This window comes from Pleurodeles waltl, chromosome 9, assembly GCF_031143425.1.
Source record: "Pleurodeles waltl isolate 20211129_DDA chromosome 9, aPleWal1.hap1.20221129, whole genome shotgun sequence".
In the NCBI taxonomy this organism is placed as follows: Eukaryota; Metazoa; Chordata; class Amphibia; order Caudata; family Salamandridae; genus Pleurodeles; species Pleurodeles waltl.
The window spans coordinates 773,300,109-773,320,728 of record NC_090448.1 but is presented as its reverse complement, the minus strand read 5'-3'; positions in this window follow the sequence as shown (position 1 = coordinate 773,320,728).

Genomic DNA, 20,620 nt, shown 5'->3' with positions numbered 1-20,620 from the left:
GCAGCAGCGGCGGGGAGAGTGAAAGGGGAGAGACAGAGAGAGAGAGAGAGATGAGAGAAAGAGAGGAGTGAGGAGAAAACGAGGAAAAGATAGAGGAAAGCGAAAGGCACAAAAAAGAGCACACAAAAGAAAAAAAATGAGGAGAAAAGAGAAAAGAGGCAGAGGGCAGCCCAGTAGAAGAGCAGAGCTTTCCCACCAGACACCAGGGATGAGGCGCAGGCAGAAGTCTGCGGGTGGATGAGGGCCTCGAACTACTGACAGAGGTCAGAGCTCAGGGACAGAAGGGCTTCACTTACCAGTGGAGCTACTCGGTGGCAGAGCAGTTCACTGACCAGGTCAGTAAGGTTGCCCTTCCTACCGTGCAGCGGCCGCCATTAAGTAAGGAGGGTGAGAGGAGAGGACAGCTGGGAGGAGGGAGCAGGAAACAGTGTGAAAAAGGGGGGGCGGGCTGTGGGGGCAGCCGAGGTGATGAGAGAGAATGAGAGAGAAGAGGGGGCTGGGCCGCAGGGGCAGCAGCAGCGGGCGAGTGAGAGGGGGAGAGAAAGAGAGATGCGAGAAAGAGAGGAGTGAGGAGAAAACGAGGAAAAGATAGAGGAAAGCACAGAAAGTGAAAGGCATAAACAACAGCACACAAAAGAAAAAAATGAGGAGAAAAGAGAAAAGAGGTAGAGGGCAGCACAGCAGAAGAGCAGAGCTCTCCCACTAGACACCAGGGATGAGGCGCAGGCAGAAGCCTAAGGATGGAGGAGGTCCTTGAATTACTGAAAGAGGCCAGAGTTCAGGGACACAAGGGCTTCACTTGCGGGTGGAGCTACGCGGTGGCAGAGCAGTTCACTGACCAGGTCAGTGAGGTTGCTTTGTGCATTTGGATCGGGCCAGTGGTAACAGGAAACATATTGGATAGGAAGAGGGTCAAGGCGGGGCACTAGGTGAGTGGCATTTAAGCAGAAGGGACCATAGAGTGCAGTATTGGTGGCTCAAGTAGCTTGAAGGCAGATAGGGCAATTGTAGATAGGTGGGGTGATTTTATTATATCAGTTTTGAGATATTTAACAAAACAGTGAAATATTTGTTTAACATGCAGGAGAATGTCTGTATGTAATGTATTGCACACTGTGTGCGCAGTAGGTGGGGAGGATTTATTGAAGCCACGCATTGTAGCGCAAGCATGCAGGATACAATGTAAGGCAGCAAAAGGAGTGGTGGCAACTGTGTTGGTGTGTATGACCTGCAAGGTCGCAGTAATGTAAAGGGAAAACATAAAATTATTTTTTTGAAAACTGATAGTTTGTTCGGAAAGATGCCACACAAACTTAGCAAATCATTAAATAACATAGAGAGCCGTTGCTGCAAAAAATGGCTTCTAGTGTGGAAAGGAAAGGAGAAGTTTTCTTTCTGGGCGGAGTTAAGCCTGGCTCTGTTTCTGAGCACGTGAGTGTGATGGAGCAGAGATTTGTGGGAAGTTTTTGACAAAAACAAGGCGGGTGCTGACTGACAATAAAGCGTGCGCTGTGGAAAGTGTCAGTCCACAGGGGGTACGTGAAACAAAGTGCTGGGTTGCCAGTTTTGACTGTGAACAATGTATTAAAGATATTAAAGATAATTTTACTCCTGAGCACTTGGGGGACGGTGAAATTGATCCAGTGGAGTAAAACAAAACTGGAGCTCGCCCCCACAGCCTTTGTTACACCACTGAATTGTTTGGGTACGGTTTTAACAGCGCTGGTAATATTTAAAAACAAATTAGGGCCCATATTTATACTTTTTTTGCACCACATTTGTGTCATTTTTTGATGCAAAAGTGGTGCAGACTTACAAAATATAATTGTATTTTGTAAGTTTACGCCGCTATGGATCAAAAAGTGACGCAAATGTGGCGCAAAAAAAAGTATAAAATATGGGCCTAGGTGCAGAAACAAAAATACAGCACAGGAAGTTTGCATTGTCCGTAAATGTACTGCAGACAAAAAAGAAAGAAAGAAATATTGCATGAAAATGAGAGTGTATTGAGTAAAAAGAATGTTTCACTGGTGGATGAAATTGGGATGGTGGGATAAATATTACCGGAAGAGAGAAGTATATGTGTTTTGCAGTTGTCAGGAGCGGAAAACTTCAATAATAGGAAGCCGTTCAGTGTGCAAAAAAAAATATTTGAAAGGAAGAAAGGTAATTTGGCTAGGTAAGAAAAAGTGGTGGTCAGTGTAGGATTCGAATTCACAAAAAATACTTTAAAGGATTTAAATCTATTGGTGTTGCCATGTGTTGATTGATGGATCTGAAGATGGATGCCAAGGAGAAAAAGGGGAAAAAAGGGTCAAGTAAAAGAAAAGCTGTAGAACAAAAGGTGAAAATGGTATGTGACGAATAGGTTCAAGTTGTCAAAGTTGATAACAAACAGAAATATGATAAAATAATACTAAACATGAGAGTTAAAAAATGATAATAAAAAGAAATTGCCATTTGTGAGCGTAATATTGCCACTGGGTTCACACGTAACAGAAATGACTAGGGGAAATAAATGGTGGGGTGAATTTATTCATGCGTATAAATGACTTAATAGAAAAATACATTCTAAGGAACATTCAGAAGAGCCATAATTTGAATTGGCTAGCATTCAAGGGTACCCGTAAACATTGACAACTGGGCATACACATATTTAATATCTGCCAGTGTGTGCTGTGAGATGGCTGACGACAGGCTCTTAACTTTATTTAAATATATGTATGTCATAAAGAAAGCACAATATAACTTTAGAGGGTTTGCTTGTTTCCGATATGATGTGGAATTTAGAGTATGTCTTAGTATCCAAACAGAGAAGTTATGGGGGAAGTGGATTCAGAATTATGGGTACAATGGATGACAAATGCTAAAACAGCATCAGTTATACAAACAGCTTGTGACGTACCTATTTTTTAGAGAGTGTCCAGTTGGGACATCAGGGCGTTGATGGGATATAACAGATAATGTGGCTCACGTGACTTGTAGGTACAAACAAGAATGTTCAAAATGTGGTGGTGGGGACACTCTAACACAGTGTTTTGCAATGGCACCATGGGAAGAAAAGTGGAGGAAGGACAGAGGGAGATGTTTCCAAGTATAGTCGTTACCAGAGGTGTCCTATCCCAGTTAATAGTGAAATATTGAAGAACTGGCTACTGGCATTTCCAGAGAGAGAAGCTGCTAACAAAAAAATGATATTTTTTTCAGAAGGATTTTGTTTGGGCTATCAGGGACCGAGGCAGCAAAGATCGGAAGATAATTTGAAATCAGCAAAAGAGCTAAAACAGATATTGTTCTCAAAACGGTAGAAATATGTGAAGGAAGGAAGGATTGTGGACCTTTTCACGAATGGCCTTTACAAGATTTAATAATATCTCCATTGTGGGTTAACCCCAAAAAGGTTGGAGGGTAATATCAATGAATACATCATTTATCATAGCCTAAAGCGTTCTCTCTTAATGATTTATATCACAGGAATACTTATGTGTGAAATATGCAAGTGAAGATGATGCTATAAAATTGATAACAATAGCTGGGCACTGTGAAGAGCTGGCAAAATGTGACATTAAGTCTGCTTTTAGGCAAAATGCCTGTGTATCCTTCAGATTTTTCATGACTGGGAATGCAGTTCGAAAAGGCTATTTATGTGGGAGGGGTCTTCCCAATCGAATGTGCTATCACTTGTTCGCCATTAGAAACATTCAGCAGTTGAGCACTTTACAGCAATGGGCAATACCAGAAACAGGGTCTGGCGTATTTACCAATCACTTGGATGACTTTTTGTTTTTTATTAATTGGTCAGGATAAGCCAGATGACTGCCTAAAATGTTCAAGAATTTTCAAATTAATCTAGTGTCCCACAGGCCCTTGAAAAAAGAAAAGAACCAAGGAAATGATTGAGCTTTTTAGTAATGGAAATGGACACAAGTGACATCATAATGGGATTGCCAGTGAAAAAAGTAAGGGAAATAAACATTTGTGTATAATGTATTGATTGTGAGAACTTAGACAAGTGCAAAAGTTGTATGGTTACCTTAACATTGCATGTAGTGCGGTGAATGCAGTAAGGACATTTTGTAGGAGGTCAGAAGGAGAGTATGGTTGAAAGCAGATATTTGCATGTGGAGACAATTTTCAGATACTTTCAACGGCGTTTAACTGCATTTTGAAAATAAACATATGCTGTGCCAAGTAGAAATATTTGCAGATGAGTCTGGAGGGAATGGCGTTGGTCTTTTTTGGGAAGGTTGTTGGTATGCTGAGAAACGGCTGATTGAATGCCTACTGTCGGAAAGGAATTTAGCAGAAAAACAATGGTTCATATTGGAGAAATTATTGTGAATATTAAATAAAAAGAGAGCACAATCGCACAAATAAGAATTGTGGTAGGATGTGGAACAGAAGAGTGAAGATCATTTATGGTGCTCCTTGATTCTTCTGTGCCACATTTTACCACATTTATTATTCATGTGATCGTGCTTTCTTTTTGATATAACATTCACAATTATTTCTCCAATAAGGGCCATTGTTTTTCTGATAAATATTTTATTAACCCTGGGTCTTGTTGAGGAGGGTTGCCCTTGTTGTTGATGTTAGAAATTGGGTCTCTAGTTGACAGTCGGTTTGTACCCTGTCCAAGTAGGGACCCTCACTCTAGTCAGGACAAGGGAGATACCCAGCTCAGATAACCCCTGCTCACCCTTTTGATAGCTTGGCACAGGCAGTCAGGCTTATCTCAGAAGCAATGTGTAAAGCAAATGCACATAACACACAGTAACACAGTGAAAACACTACAAAAGGACACCAATCCAGTTTTAGAAAAATAGCCAATATTTGTCTATATAAAACAAGACCAAAACGAGAAAAATCCAACATACAGTAATAAAGATATGAATTATGAAATACAGTTCCTTGAAGTCGATGGCTCCACCTGGGGCTATCACGTCACCGTGATAAACAAAACCAACAATTCAGGCCAGCTGCGGCATCACGGGCCAGCTACGATGTAGGGAAGACCCGTAAACAGTACCTTTGGATTTTCTGGTATCGTGGTGTCGGTTCTGGAGTCGATGAGGTGGTCGTCGGGCCCTTGAAGTCACACACGTTGCAGATCGAACTCCGGGCTGATGAAGTCAGGAGCGCTGGCATGGATTGTGTCAGGGCTGTGGTGCGAAGCGGGATGATGCAATGTGCGGTGCCCACAGGTCACAGTGCAGGCAGCGACTTGGTGACGGCGTCCATCGTCGTCGGGGAGATCAGGGCTGCGGTGTGAAGCGGGGTGGTGTGACGTGCGGTGTCACCAGGTCACAGTGCATGCAGCTTCGTCAACGTTGCTGAAGTGCTATCATCAGTAGGTCCAAGTTGGTGGTGGGGCGCGGGACGGGCTCTGTGTGGCGTCCATGGATCGCGGTGCAGACAGGGACATCTGTTGACGACACTGGCGTCGATGGTGCTGGCATCGATTAACCAGGGCTGCAGTGCGGGATGGGACGGTGCTTCATATTCCTCACAAGCGGTGTCCACAGGCCATGGTGCAGGCAGCGGCGCCGGCATCAGCAGGAAAAGCAGCGGGTATGCCCAGGCTGCGGTCTGAGCAAGGCAATGCCGGAGTGCGGGGCCCACAGGTCACGGGACAAGCAGCGGCTCGGTGGTGGCATCAGATGGTGGCATCGGTAAGACGAGGGTTGCGGTGCGAAGCGGGCGGTGCAACTCTGTGCAGCGGTGGCAGGTCACGTGCAGGCCAACGGCGCCGTTGGCGGTGTTGCAGTAGTTTTTCTCCTTGAACAGCACAAAACACACAGTTCCCAGTGCTGTAGGCAGATGAAACTGAAGTCTTTGTTATCCCTGTGAATTCCAACAGGAGGCAAGCTCTACTCCAAGCCCTTGGAGAACTTTCTCAAGCAGGATACACAGCAAAGTTCACCCTTTGCTCTCTTTTAAGGCAGGAACAGCAACTGCAGGCCAACCCAGCAAAGCAACACAGCAAAGGGGCAGTACTCGCCCTACAGCCCTTATCCTTGGCAGAGGTTCCTCTTGATTCCACAAAGATTATAAAAGTCTCGGGTTTTGGGTCAAATACTTATACCCCTTTCTACCTTTGAAGTTGGCAAACTTCAAAGGAAAGTCTCAGTTGTTTGCAAGATCCTTCCTTATCCAGGCCAGGCCCCAGACACACACCAGGAGGTTGGAGACTGCATTGTATAGGGGCAGGCACAGTCCTTTCAGGTGTAAGTGACCACTCCTCCCTCCACTCTAGCTCAGATGGTTCATCAGGATATGAAGGCTACATCCCAGCTCCTTCTGTGTCACTGTCTAGAGGAGAGGTGTAAACAGCCCAACTCTCAAACTGACCCAGACAGGGAATCCACAAACAGGCAGAGACACAGGAAGGTTTTAGCACGAAAATGCCTACTTTCTAAAAGTGGCATTTTATTAGACTTTTCATCCTTGTTGTGGTCTCCCTTAACTTTTTGCCTCTATTCCACAAGTTGTTGATGTGTGCTGGACTCTGATTTTGCTGTTTTTGTTACTCTGGGCACTTTACCACTGCTGACCAGTGCTAAAGTGCAAGCGCTCTTGTACAAAATTTGTATGTAATTGGCTTATCCATCATTTACATATTTGGTTCACTGGTGAATCCCTAGTAAAGTGCACTAGAGGTGTCAGGGCCTGTAAATCAAATGCAACTAGTGGGCCTGCAACACTGGTTGTGCCACCTACATAAGTATCTCTGTAATCATGTCTCAGACCTGCCACTGCAGTGTCTGTGTGTGCAGTTTTAACTGTAAATTCGACTTGGCAAGTGTACCCACTTGCCAGGCCTAAACCTTCCCTATTCTTACATGTCAGACACCCCTAAGGTAGCCCCAAGGGCAGGGTGCAGTGTATGGTTAAGGTAGGACTTATAGGCGGTCATTATGAACATGGCGGTAAACACCGCTGACCGCGGTGGCGACGGTGAACATAAGACCACCATTGGCGGTGAACAGAAAACCGCCATATAATGAACCAAAAACCAGAATCTGCCAAAAATCAGCAGTCCACCAGTCACCGCCAGGTCCCTGTCGGCAGAAATGCTGGACCTCCCACCCAGCCACCGCTGAGCACACCCACATCCCGCCCTCCAAATAATGATGCACAAATCACCATGGTGGTCAGTGGAAGCCGAACGACCATTGCCGGTGCAGACCGCCATGGGCGACAAGTGGACACCTGACACACATACACAACACCATAAAACACTCACAGACACACCCCACAATCTTTTGCAACGAAAGTAAGCCAACAAAGACAGAGAACACCAGAAGCAGACACCGAACGCCACAATACATGAGACTCACACCGAACCACAGAGGAGGACCCTCACAGTGATTCCACCCCCGACACCATTCACCACACTCACCATGTCACCCCCCAAACATCCACGCTTCACAGAAAGGGAGCTAAGGACCATGGTGGACTAGGTGCTGAAGGTGGAGCCACAACTATTTGGGGCTCAGGTGCAGCACACACCCATCGCCAGGAAGATGGAGCTGTGGCAGACCATTGTCAACAGGGTCAATGCAGTGGGACACAATCCATGCACCAGGGACGATATCCGCAAGCGATAGAATGACCTGAGGGGGAAGGTCAGGGCAATAGCATCCAGGCACCACATTGCAGTCCAGAAGACTGGGGAAGGACTTCCTCCAACACCACCCGACTACACTGACTGGGAGGAAAAGGTACTGGCCATCCTGCACCCTGAGGGCCTCACTGGACTCCCAGGAGGAATGGACTCGGGTAAGTCGTCTACAATTACCCCATATCCATCACACCTGTAATGCATGCACTACCCCACCCCTCCAAAATCCACCAGGACCACTACCCCACCCAGCCCACATTGACAACTTCCAGTCACCCTGCATGCCCACAAACCCACAAACAGGCCCACATCCCTCCCCCTGTGCACAGCCACCTACCCCTGCAAGGAATCACAAAGGCACTACACCACCCACAATGCACCTCCACATCCTAAGCAAAATGTAGTGCAAACCTCACAAAGGCACCCTGCATAGTCCCAAAGTGTAAAGCCTGCACAGAACAGCCCAGCCCTGTGCACCCCATCCGATCATGCATTTGTAACAGACATGTTTATTTCCCCCAACAGGAACCACTACCCATGCAACCCTGACGGACAGGAGAAGGAGTGTCAATGCCCCCCAGGGAGACAGAGGCACCTCACAGGACACTGGGGATGGAACCCTGGACACTGATGAGCAGGCTGGCCCCTCACACAGTCCTGGACTATCCCCATCCATCAGCCCCACCCAGGATACCACTGACACCCCTACCACCCAGGCAAGAACATCAGCCCAGGGCAACCGTCCACACACCTGTGTATCCAGGACACAGACTGGTGGAACACAAGTACAGAGGCCACAGTTGCCCCCAACCAACAGGCAGGAAGATGATGGCCCCAGTACAAGTGGCACCGCCAGACCTGTGCAGGGGACACAGGCACAGGTGGCGAGGCCCAGTGGGAGGGCATCAGTGGCCCAGGGGGGAGGCCTCAAGATGGATGCTGCAGCCCAGGACGTGATTTCTGAGGTCCTGGGGACCTACCAGCATACCCATGACAGATTGGCCCAGATAGTATCCATCCTGGAGCAGAGTCAGAGGATGTAGCAGGAACACCACCAAGAGGCCATGGAGCAGTGGAAAATGCACAACGCAACAATGGTCAGCATAGCAGGGGCACTGCTGCTGCTTGAACAAACCCAGACTGAGTCCCACACAGTACAGGAGGCCTCCACTACAGCACAGGAGACAGACCGGACAATGACAGCAACAGCAGCAACATTCCACGAACTACCCTCAGAGGAAACATAAGGAACAACCATGTCATCCACTACAGGTCAAGAGCAGGCGACAAACGGACCCTCAGGCCAAGCTATGGGACTGGAACCCCTGCCGAAAACAAGGCCCCCTCAAAGAAGTGATTCTGCAACAATCTGTCCACCAACTATCCCACACAATCAACCACCAAAGAGTGCTAACAATCAATAAGAACTCATGTAAGCATTGATGGACCTACCAATACTTACAACAAGGCTGCTGCCATGTTGGCATTTAGGATAACCACCCATGACCAACTGCCATCACTGTAATTTGCACTATTCAATCCCTGCACCAAATAAAACACATATCACACCTGTAACACTGTCCCCTGTCATAATGTGTGGACAAAGTGAAGTATGGATGCAACTGGCTGATAATTACTTTATTTTTACCTGCGTAGCATGAAAGTACACACTAACCTTACATGTGGTTGTGCCTAAATATGTTTAAAAAAGAACCACTAAATTTTATTCTCTCCTATGCAGACCTGGACACAGTTGCAAGTAGTACATTCAACCCCCCCCAGATGACAAGGCACACTGCCAGTATGTTTCACAAACACAAATGTCAGCCCTTAGTCCCACATTGTTACTGGAAGTAGAGTTGTATCAGTTGTGTCCTGGAATTTACATCTTCCCCTTCCTCATCATCACCATCACTCTTGTCCCCTCTCTGAGGTAGCTGGTCTGAATATACAGCACCATCCACCTCCAAGAGGGGGATAGAATTTCTCACTGCCACGTTGTGCAGCATGCAGCATGCCACCACTATTCTACACACCTTTTCAGACCCATAGGCCAGGGAACCCCCAGAGATATGTAGACAACAAAATCTAGCCTTCAGGAGACCTATTATGCGCTCTATCACCCTCCTAGTACATCCACGGTCCTCACTGTAATTCCTCTCTGCATCTGTCCCTGGATTCCTCACTGGTGTCAGGAGCCAAAGCAAGTTGGGATAGCCTGAATCACCTAGAAAAAGGTGCAAAACAGAACAGTCATTGTCAAGCCTCAGAGTCAGACAGCCTGGCTGTCTGCTAGGTGGCAGTTAGTGACAGGAACACCTACCTATGATCGACCCTCTGTCCTCTTGTAGTTGTACCATCTTGTGTAGCACACTACTGTTCCTCAGCACAAAGGAATCATGGACTGAACCAGAGAACATGGCATTCACATGTGAGATGTACTGGTCTGCAGTACATACCAACTGAATGTTCATGGAGTGAAAATTCTTCCTGTTTCTGTACACCTGTTCACTGACTCTTGGGGGTATTATAGGTATGTGGGTGCCATCGATGGCACCTATCACAAGGGGTATGTTGGCAAAGGCATAGAAGTCAGACTTGATGGCAGGATGGTCAGTACTTTAGGGAAATCTCACATAGGACTGTAGGTGTCGTACAAATGCATTCAGAAATCTTGTCAGTATCATGCTGAACATTGGCTGTGAAAATCCAGCACCCATGCCCACTGTCACTTGAAAGGATCCCATGGCCAGGAAATGGAGTGCAGAGAACACCTGCACTTCAGTAGCACTTCAGGAGGGATGGCATGCTGATTACGATTTGCCGGAGTCAGTGCAGGATCCAGTAATGCACAAAGTTCGAGAATAGTTGCATGGGTGAGTCTGTAATTGATTATGATTTGACGCTCCACCCTGGTCCGCATATCAACAAGTGGTCTGTACACCAATGGGGCCCTTCCTCGCCACAAGGGTCTGTACCTAGGAGGATATTGAAACACGTGTGAGGAACACACATACATCAGAACACATTGTCAATGATTGAGCACTGCTGACTTGATTGTAGGGACTCAAATGCTAAATGTTTTTGACATAACATCAACTAGACCATAATTATTGATCAGGGTTTGTCATGTGTGGTATTGCTCATGGTCACATGCACAGGTGTGTTAGGTGAACATTAGGGCCCGCATTGTGCAGATAGCAGTATTATAAATGCGTAGTTAAGGACAAAATGGATGCCCCCTGTAATCCAGAACTGTTGTGGTGGAAGTGACCTCATACCGCTAGCGGTTGACGTAACAGCGTAAGGCGGTGCTTACCGCTGTGCGCACAGTCATTGGTTAACATGGATGCCAATGGGGAATCCTGGCGTTGCATGATCGTCGCCGGCGGTGACGGTGCACACCGCTGCAGTACATACGTGATTTCGTCACCCCAACTTCACTTGACTCCCTGATCTTGTGCAAGCAGGTACTCCACTGAGTGTACTGTTGTGTCCTGCCTCTGGTGATGGAAGTGGCTCGTGTTGCAGGGAAAGGGCTCCGGCCTTCACCCAGGAGGAATTGGACAGGGTAGTGGATGGGGTCCTGCCCCTGTACGCCAAGCTCTACGGACTACCAGAGGTACACGTGAGTCGTGGGATTGGGAGCAATGGTTGTGTGTAATGGATGGTGTTGGCAGTACATATGTGTGCACCTCTGACCCTGCATGGGCCATGGTTCATGACATGCTGCATGCATATGTCCTGTTATTCTGTTTGTAATGTCCGTCCCATAGTGGACGTCTAGCCAGCTGTATATATTTGCCAAGTGCCCAACCTCAGTGTTACATTTCTGTGTGTCCCTTTTAGGTAAGCGCCCACCAGAAGAGGGCACTTTGGCGTGCCATCGCCAACGAGGTGCGGACCCTGGGGGTCTACAACCGGCGGAGCACCCACTGCAGGAAGAGGTGGGAGGACCTGCGGCGCTGAGCGTGAAAAATCTGGGAGGCCCAGCTGGGGAAGTCCTCCCAACAGGGAAGGGGTGCCCATCGGGCACGGACCCCCCTCATGCTACCCATCCTGGCGGTGGCGTACCCAGACCAGGATGGGCGCTTGAAGGCTGCACAGCAGTCACAAGGGGGTGAGTACACATACCACATTTGTAACCCCTGATGGATGTCTGTGTGTATATTCGGGTTTATGCTGCCTAGTTGCATGGACTCTGATGTGCATCTACATGATGGCCCCCGTAGAGAGTAGGGGTGTTTGGGTCAGGTCTCCTACAGGGTGTTTAGGGATTGGGTGTAGAGCAGGGTTCTGGTCCCTTGTCAAGGGCATGGCCATGGGTATAGTTGAAGGCGCTGCCTATTGGAGGGTCTTCCGGGTGGGTGTATGTATGACGACTATGTTCACTCCTTTCAGCTTTTTACAAGTGTCTCTCCTGTTTTGTCTCCCCATCCCTGTTCTCTTGTGTTGTTTGTGTACATCAGCATCATTTGGCGAGGGAGCTGAGGCACCGGCGAGTGGGGATGCAGCGGCCCACGGGTCCTCGGAAGCAGAGTCATCCGACGCCAAGGGGACCAGTGGGTTGGAGGTCGAGGGGAGTACCACGGGGAGGCAACTACCACTAGAGGTAGTGACTCGGATACCTCCTGCGATGGGGGCTCCCTGGCGGTGGCAGACCCTTTTGGGCACACCCCTACTGTATCATCTTCTGCCACCCCCCATGCCATCACCGCCCTCCCATTTGCTCCCCACCGAGCTGCCCGTGCCCGCTCACCCAGAAGGATGGGCGTCTCCTTCGCCCCAGGCACCTCCTCCCCTGACCCAGTCAGCCCTGCTGCCCTCATGGAGGAGGCTATTGACCTCCTGAGAACCATCTCTGTAGGGCAGACAACCATTGTCAATGCCATCCATGGGCTAGCATCAGAGATGCATCATACCAATGCCTATCTGGATGGCATTCACGGTGCTGTGTCTGGCCTACAGAGCTCTTTTCAGGCTCTGGCCTCCTCTTTGACGGCAGGCGGTTTCCCTGGTCATTCCGCCCCCCCTCCAACCTCCTCTACCCCTTCCAGCACCTCACTCCCTTCACCTGTCCAAAGCACACAATCTGACACACAGTCAAGCACCTCAGCACACAAGAAGCACACTTCTAAACACAAGCACCACACCTCCCACCACAAGCATTCACACAGCCAACATGCACATGCACACACAGCAACATCCACTTCCCCTAGTGTGCCCACCTCTTCCGCCTCTCTGTCTGTCCCCTCTACATGCACACCCCCAGGAACTGCACCGTCAGTCACTGTTGCTGAGCCTATTCATGCACTCACCACAACTACTGTAGGTTGACACCTGCAGCACACTCACCACACTTGCAGACACCCACACAACATACATTCACACTGGCAGCCTGTCTTCTCCCACTGTGTCCACCCCCTCCTCCAAAAACACACAAACGCACCAAAATACCCACCCATCACACATCCACCACACCTCAGCACACCAGAGAGGAAGAAGCCCTGTGCAGAGCCAATGCCATCTGTCTCACACGGTCAAAGCACACTCCCCCACCTTCCAAGGACAAACCCAAACCCCCCTCCACCTTCCGAACGCAATTCCAAGGCCCACACCAGTCGTAAATCCCCACCCCCACCACCCTCTGCCCCTGTTCCCTGAGGTGCATAGATGCCCCATTGTTGCCACTATAAGGTGGAGTACCGTAGCACTTTTGGGAGTCAGGTTGGGGCCATTGTAGCCCAAACAAATCTGGCACTATGGACTGCCCATTGGCCTTAATGTGAATTGTTTGCGCAGAGAGCTGCATTAAACGTTTATGTGTGGCCTGTGTTTTGGCGGCACACTCTTAATCCCTGGTCTCTCATTTCATTGTTTGTGGGTGTGGGGATTTGTAGGTACTATGGTCAGGTTGGATTTGCCTTGTGTCGGGTAAGTACCTCTTGCTATAGGATTTATGGGTTGTGCTGTTGTGAAGTGTTGTGGGAGTGTTGCAGGGTGAGTGGAGTGGGTGGGTATGTAACTGTGCCCTTTCTTCCCTTGTTTAGTAGGTTGCGGTACTTACTGTTGGCGTCTTCGTTGGCGGTCTCGGTCGTGGAGGTATATGGCAAGGAGCAGGGCTGCCATGATCTGCTGTTCTCTATCCACGTCTGCTTCGGCGTGTTGTGTGAGCCTCCAGTGAGTTTTTCCTTATATTTGGTTTGTTTCTGCCTGGCTTTGCGTGGAGGTGGGTCCCGCCCCAGAACAGACGGCGGTCTAGTGGTTCATTATTTGATGGGCGAGTTGGGCCTTTCCGTCGGCCTGTGGGCGGGCTCTGCCGTCGTTGTCGGCTCTCCTCTGCTGGCGGTGGGTGCTTTTCAGGATGCCTGTGTTTCAGTTGGTTCATTATTTGGTGGTCCGGATCGCTCCTCTGTTTTTACCGCCGGCGGTGCAGTGTTTACCACCATGTTTATAATGAGGTCCATAGTAATGTGTTTTAAATGTCCTGACAGTAAAATATTGCTAAATTTGTTTTTCACTGTTGCAAGGCATGTCCCTCTCGTAGGTTAACATGGGGTCTACCTTTAAATCTGATTAAAGTGTAGATTCCCTTTGAGAGAGGATGGACATGTGGAGTTTGGGGTCTCTGGGCTCACAATTTAAAAATACATCTTTCAGTAAAGTTGATTTTAACATTGTGTGTTTAAAAATGCCACTTTTAGAAAGTGAGCATTTTCTTGCTATTACCATTTCTGTGACTCTGCCTGTTTATGGATTCCCTTTCTGGGTCAGTTTGACAGTTGGGCTGGTTGCACCTCACGCTAGACAGTGACACAAAGGGAGCTGGGGTGTAGCCTGCATATCCTGATGAGCCATCTGTGCTAGGAGGGAGGGGAGGAGTGGTCACTCACACCTGAAAGGGCTGTGCCTGCCCTCACACAATGCAGTCTCCAACCCCCGGTAAGTGTTTGGGGCCTGGTCTGGGCAAGGCAGGATTTCACATTCAAAAGAGACTTTTCTTTGAAGTAGGCCTACTTCAAAGGATAATGTGGGTATAAGAAGAGCACCCAAAACCACAGACTTTAGAAACACTTCTGGAAACAAGAGGAACCTCTGCCTGGAGAAGAGCTGAAGAGCTGAGGAAGAAGAGCTGCCCTGTCTGTGACTGTGCTTTGTGGAGCTATCCTGCAGTAGCTGCTTCTGCCAGAGTAAGAGGGCAAGAACTAGACTTTGTGTGCCTTCCATCTTGAGAAGAAATCTCCAAGGGCTTGATTTAGAGCTTGCCTCCTGTTGTTTGAAGTCTCAGGGACAGCAAAGAATTCTCTCTGCCAGCACCTGGAGTCTCTGGAGAGACTCCTACTCTGCCCTGTTGTGCCCATCCAGTTTCTGGGACCCTGAAAGGAGAAGCTGGCAGCCTAAAGAAAAGGAAATCCAACCACAGAGCGCCATGCGGGGAAAAGATCGACGCGATTCCGATCTGCGGCTGACGAAACGATGCGTTGCCGGCTCTGCAGCTGAAAATCGTCGCTCGCCAGAAAAGCAACCAAAGAATCAACCCACGGAGCAAGAGAAATGTTGCGCAGCATCGCAGACGGAGGCTGGGAGATCGCAACCCGCGCTGCGTGGGTTTCGGTTCATCGTGCGGCTGGATTTCCGACTCAAGTACCGCTGGGCATGTAAAAACAACGCAGGGTCTGCCCGTACCTGAGAATGCTGACCGAATCAACGCATCGCTCTCCTGCGGAGAGAAGAAAAGTCGCGCCCGACTCGATGAAAGGAGAAACGACGCAAGGTATCGCTCGTGAGTGGAATCAACGCATCGCAAGCCCTTTTTGACGTGCACTCGCCCTTGCGGGGTTATTTGTGACACACCCTAGGTACTTTTTCACGCTAACAGTGTTAGTGTGTGTTTAAAACTACTTAAATACTCTTTTTGCATTTTTATTAATAACTTGACTTGTGTATTGTGGAGTTTTGTTGTTTTGGTCTTGTTTTGTTTAGATCAATATTTCCTATTTTTCTAAACTTGTGTTGTGTCATTCTGTAGTGTTTTCATTGAGTTCCTGTGTGTGTTGGTGCAAATACTTTACACCTAGCTCTCTGAAGTTAAGCCTACTTTTCTGCCAAGCTACCAAGGGGGTAAGCAGGGGTTAGTTGAGGGTGATTCTCATTTACCCTGACTACAGTAAGGGTCCTTGCTTGAACAGGGGGTAACCTGACTGTCAACCACAGACCCCATTTCTAACACATTTTCAAACTAACAATCTAAAAATCAACTTCACTAAACAATGTATTTTTAAATTGTGAGTTCAGAGACCCCAAATTCCATATTTATATCTGCTCCCAAAGGGAATTTGCACTTTAAAGCTACTTAAAGGCAGGCCCCATGTTAACCTATGAGAGACAGGCCTTGAAACAGTAAAGACTGCATTTAGCAGTATTTCACTGTTAGGACATGTAACACACTTCAGTACACGTCCCACCTTCAACATACACTGCGCCCTGCCCATGGGAATACCAAGAGCCAACGTTAGGGGTGCCTTAAATGTAATAAAAGGAAAGGTTTAGGCCTGGCAAGTGCAAACACTTGGCAAGTCAAATTGTCAGTTTAAAACTGCACACACAGACACTGCAGTGGCAGGTCTGAGCCATGTTTACAAAGCTACTTATGTAGGTGGCACAATCAGTGCTGCAGGCCCACTAGTAGCATTTGATTTGCAGGCCCTGGGCACCTCTGGTGCACTTTACTAGGGACTTACTAGTAAATCAAATATGCCAATCATGGGTAAACCAATCAACAGTACAATTTATATAGGGAGCACTTGCACTTTAGCACTGATTAGCAGTGGTAAAGTGTGCAGAGACAGTAAACCAGCAAAAACAGAGTCCATTACACCATAAAAACTGGAGGTCAGAAGGTAAAAAGACAGGGGAGACATGCCAAAAAGCCGCCAGGCTGAAGGTTGAGTGTAACATACAGTGGGAAAGGAGCATTGCTTTTCTTCAGTTTTTTTCTGTTTCTGGTGGTTCTCGAAGCAGATAACAGAAAAGTGATGTTTAATGTGGACAGTATGCCAATGATTGACCTTTTCAATAAACAAAAGGCATGAGATTTAACACTGCTTTGATTACTTAGAAGGTTCATGTTGAAGTCTTTGCACTACAACATTGTTTTCAGAGAACATGTTCCAGGCTTGAAAAGTAATATTGCTCAATCTTTATCTCATTCACAGTGGCAGAGGTTTTGGAAGCTGGCACCACAAGAGGACGAGCAGAAGACAATATTACCATAGGAGAGTGGGGCTCAAGACAATAGAGAATTGTGGAATTAGTTCAACACCCCATAGCAGTATGCACTAGGAAAAGTTACAAGTGAGCATGTGAGAACCTTTTAGATTAGTGTACAATATGATGTTCTGAAGATGGTGGACATGAAGACAATGTAAAAGATGAGCTGATGGGTTTCTTATTGAGCATAATGGGCAGAGAGAGGGCTTTCATAGGAGCCCCTTGCAGGAAAATTAGCTGGAATCACATTTGTTGGTAAGCTATAGTGGGATATGATCCAGCTTAAGTGGAGTTAGCGAGGAGAGTGGCAGGATGGGGACAGGAAAAAGGTGCAAACACAAAATTGAGTGACCCAATAACATTTAATATATTAAAATATGCAATACAGGCTTTATCAAAGTGCTGCTAAGACAGATTTGAGGTGAGGATTTTCAAGATGTACATTTTATGGGGGCTTTTGAGGGCATTTAGGCCCGTATTTATACTTTTTTTAGCGCCGCATTTGCGCCGCTTTTTGACGCAAAACGGCGCAAACCTACAAAATACAATGGCATTTTGCAAGTTTGCGCCGTTTTTGCGTCAAAAAACGACGCAAATGCGGCGCAAAAAAAGTATAAATACGGGCCTTAGAGAGTCTGAATTATTACATTCAAAAAGTTATGAAGGTTTAAATGGAGAAGATGTTCACAAGTCTGATAATATTGTATGCATTTGTTTGAAGAGATCAAAAACTAATCAAATCGGTAGAGGGGAATTGGAAGGGTAAACATAAGTACAAACCCAGAATGTTTCCCAGTTTTAAGCTAGAAAACATTTGTTGGGTAGCTTGGGGTATGGTTTGATGAAATATTCTGCCATGAAGAAGGCAGTAAGATCAGAAATCTCCAATTTATTGGGAATATTCAGACATGCTTGAAGAAGCTAGGTTTTCAACCAGAACAAGTATGCAAACTATCATCAGGATTGCCCAGAAACAAATATGGGCTGATATGGTGGGGAAAAGCATATTGCAATTGTGCATATTGTTGCCTTTTTAGCTGATCTAGTGTCAGGCAAAGGGTGTCCACACCTCTTAGTTATACAGTTGGGAGAAAAAGATATTACACAACCTTAAGGGCTAACTTTGCTAAAGATGATGAATGAAAATGTACCATTACTAAAACAGAAATTGACAGGGACATCATTGATGTGGACAGAATTTATCCCAAAGATACAGTGGAGAGAAGCTCACAAGCATACAATAATTGATAAAGTAAGGAGGAAACTGAACAGGGCAATGAGAGTTTTTGTAGGCCATCTAATATTGAGGTTTAGCAACATAACAACATCAATGAGGAAGAAGGATGCTAAAATAGAGCAGTAGAGTAGATGGGGTGTATTTAGCTAATTTTAGCAATGCTTACTGTATGTTAGAATTAAGAGATGTATTAGCCAAATTGCGGAAAGAAAATCATTTACATATAAAGAATTACACGTTTTTGGTGTGGGAGGGATAGGAAAAAAACTCACAGCATTTCCTGTATGACAGCTGGGGCGCTGGAGAGAGATGCGTATCCATACCAAGGGGTGAGAGGTACAAAGGAGAGAGAAATAGACAGTGTTGGGGCTTTTGAGCAGGTTATGGGCAAGTACTTAGTGATGATGGGGGTTTGGTAAAATGTGAACCTTAGACTATGGAAGGCAAGGGAAGAGCTGTGAAAGAGCAATAAGGAAGAATGTTTTTTGGAATGATGAGTTGTTTGGGGAATGTTTACATTGTGAGGAGGTTTGAGGGGGAGAGCGAGAAAATTATATTAGCATGGTTGATATTTTTCATGTATTATGTTTAATGAATTCAGAAATACCACCCTGTCCTTGTAAAGTGGCCCTTTATGGTGTGTAAACCTGTTTCTGTGGTTTGTGACTATCACACGAAGAAGATGGGGCATTACAAGATAATCAGTCAGCATATCGTGAGCACCCTTCTCCGTCTGTCATGCTGCTCTTCATTTTTGCATGAGGTATTCCTGCCCAAAATCCTCTCATCCTAGTAAGTCTTCCTTCTCCCTCCCTGCTCCAATCCGCTCTTGCTCTTCCTCTCTCTTTCACATCAGATTGCTCTCCAAATCTCTTCCCTCCCATTTTCTTTCTCCCTTCGCTCTTTGTCACTGCGTCTGCTATCACTTGATCTCTCTGTTCCTTCTGTGTTTTCTTTATTGCTCTTTTCATCCATATTTTACACCATTGAGACTGTCTCGGCGCAGCTCTCTTTTCCTCTTGACTGTTCTCGGTTCTTTGTTTCTTTCACACTCGTTTGCCCTTCTCCCCCTGATATATGTATGCCTCTGTTCTCCTCCCTGTTTCGCCAATAGCCTTTTCCTTTCTCTCTCTAGCATAGGCGTTTATTTCTCTTTTCTTTTTCTCTCGTCTCTCTCTCTTCCTACCTCCTTCCAATCCTCTCTCAATTATTTTCCCTCTCTCTCACCTGCCGGTGTCTTTCTTGCCTGCCTCTCCCATTTCTTTCTCTCCACTATTTATCTAATGTAGACCTCAACCTTCCTTCCTTTCTTTTGACTCTCACTCCCGTTCACAACACTGCTCTATCTATCTTCAACCTCTTGTTTTCCTCTTCTGTGTCTTTTTCGTCTGCCACTTCCTCACTCTTCTTTGTCTCCTCTCTTTCGTGTTTCTCGTCTATCCGCTTCACTGTATGCCACACTGGCTGACAATGCAGTGGTGAGATGTAGGAGGCTTGACAATGAAAGTGTGTGACCTTTTAGCGTGGGCATTTATGGCTGATTATATCCTTCAGCTCACTTCCTTTCTCTGAGTGCATAAAATCCCACTGGTAGGTCAAAACAGCTCAAAAACGCCTGATTCCTACAGTGACTTTACAGAAAGCTGGCACGAGGATTTTAGTTGATGGAGTCACTTATTTAATTTCTACCCAGGCTTCATGGTCAATGAGTCAAAAAAATGGCATGAGGCATAAGACTTTGTGTTACGGGCTTCTACAGAGAAATCCGATTCGAACAAGGACGTTTTATTCATTTGAGGGTGAAGGGACTATCAACATAGAAACAGAAGCTCGAATATGACAGAGAAAGCTATGCCTCCTTGCCCATGTTTGACTTCTCTATTTAGCCCTCTGATTCCAACCCCCTCACCGAATTTAGAAATCTGTGAGTCTATTTGACATACTTCATAATTTATTGAGGGTGCATCTAAAGTATACTCTCAATCGCTTTTGATTAGGACATTGGAAAGTTGGGAACCACTGTGAATAATCTAATGGAAATGGGCCAAAATGGCTCGTGCAGACGTTCTGCAACATACCAATGTTTGCCTTATTGCTTCTGTCCGTTTCATTTCTATCCTCAGTTTGTGAAAAGTGCAAATAGCATTGTAGCCCTTCAGCCTGGGACTATGGCGAATGCAAAATTATCTATCTAATACTATGGGCCTAAGGCACCAGCTCAAGCCAATAATGTGGGTTGAGGGCCATAATGCTGGACTAATGCTACTTCCCCTTAAAATCAGAATATGGGGATACTGTGGCTAGTGGCAGCTGATTAATATGTAAGACTACTGGCCTTTTTTACCTGGCCCCATAAATTGGGGTGGGTGAGAAAGCATACAGGGCCAGATGTATAAAAGGGTTTTACCCATTCTCTCTCTATGGGTAAATGCTTTAGTACATATGGCCCACAGTCTATTCCATAGAAAATCCACGCAGCCACTCTTTAC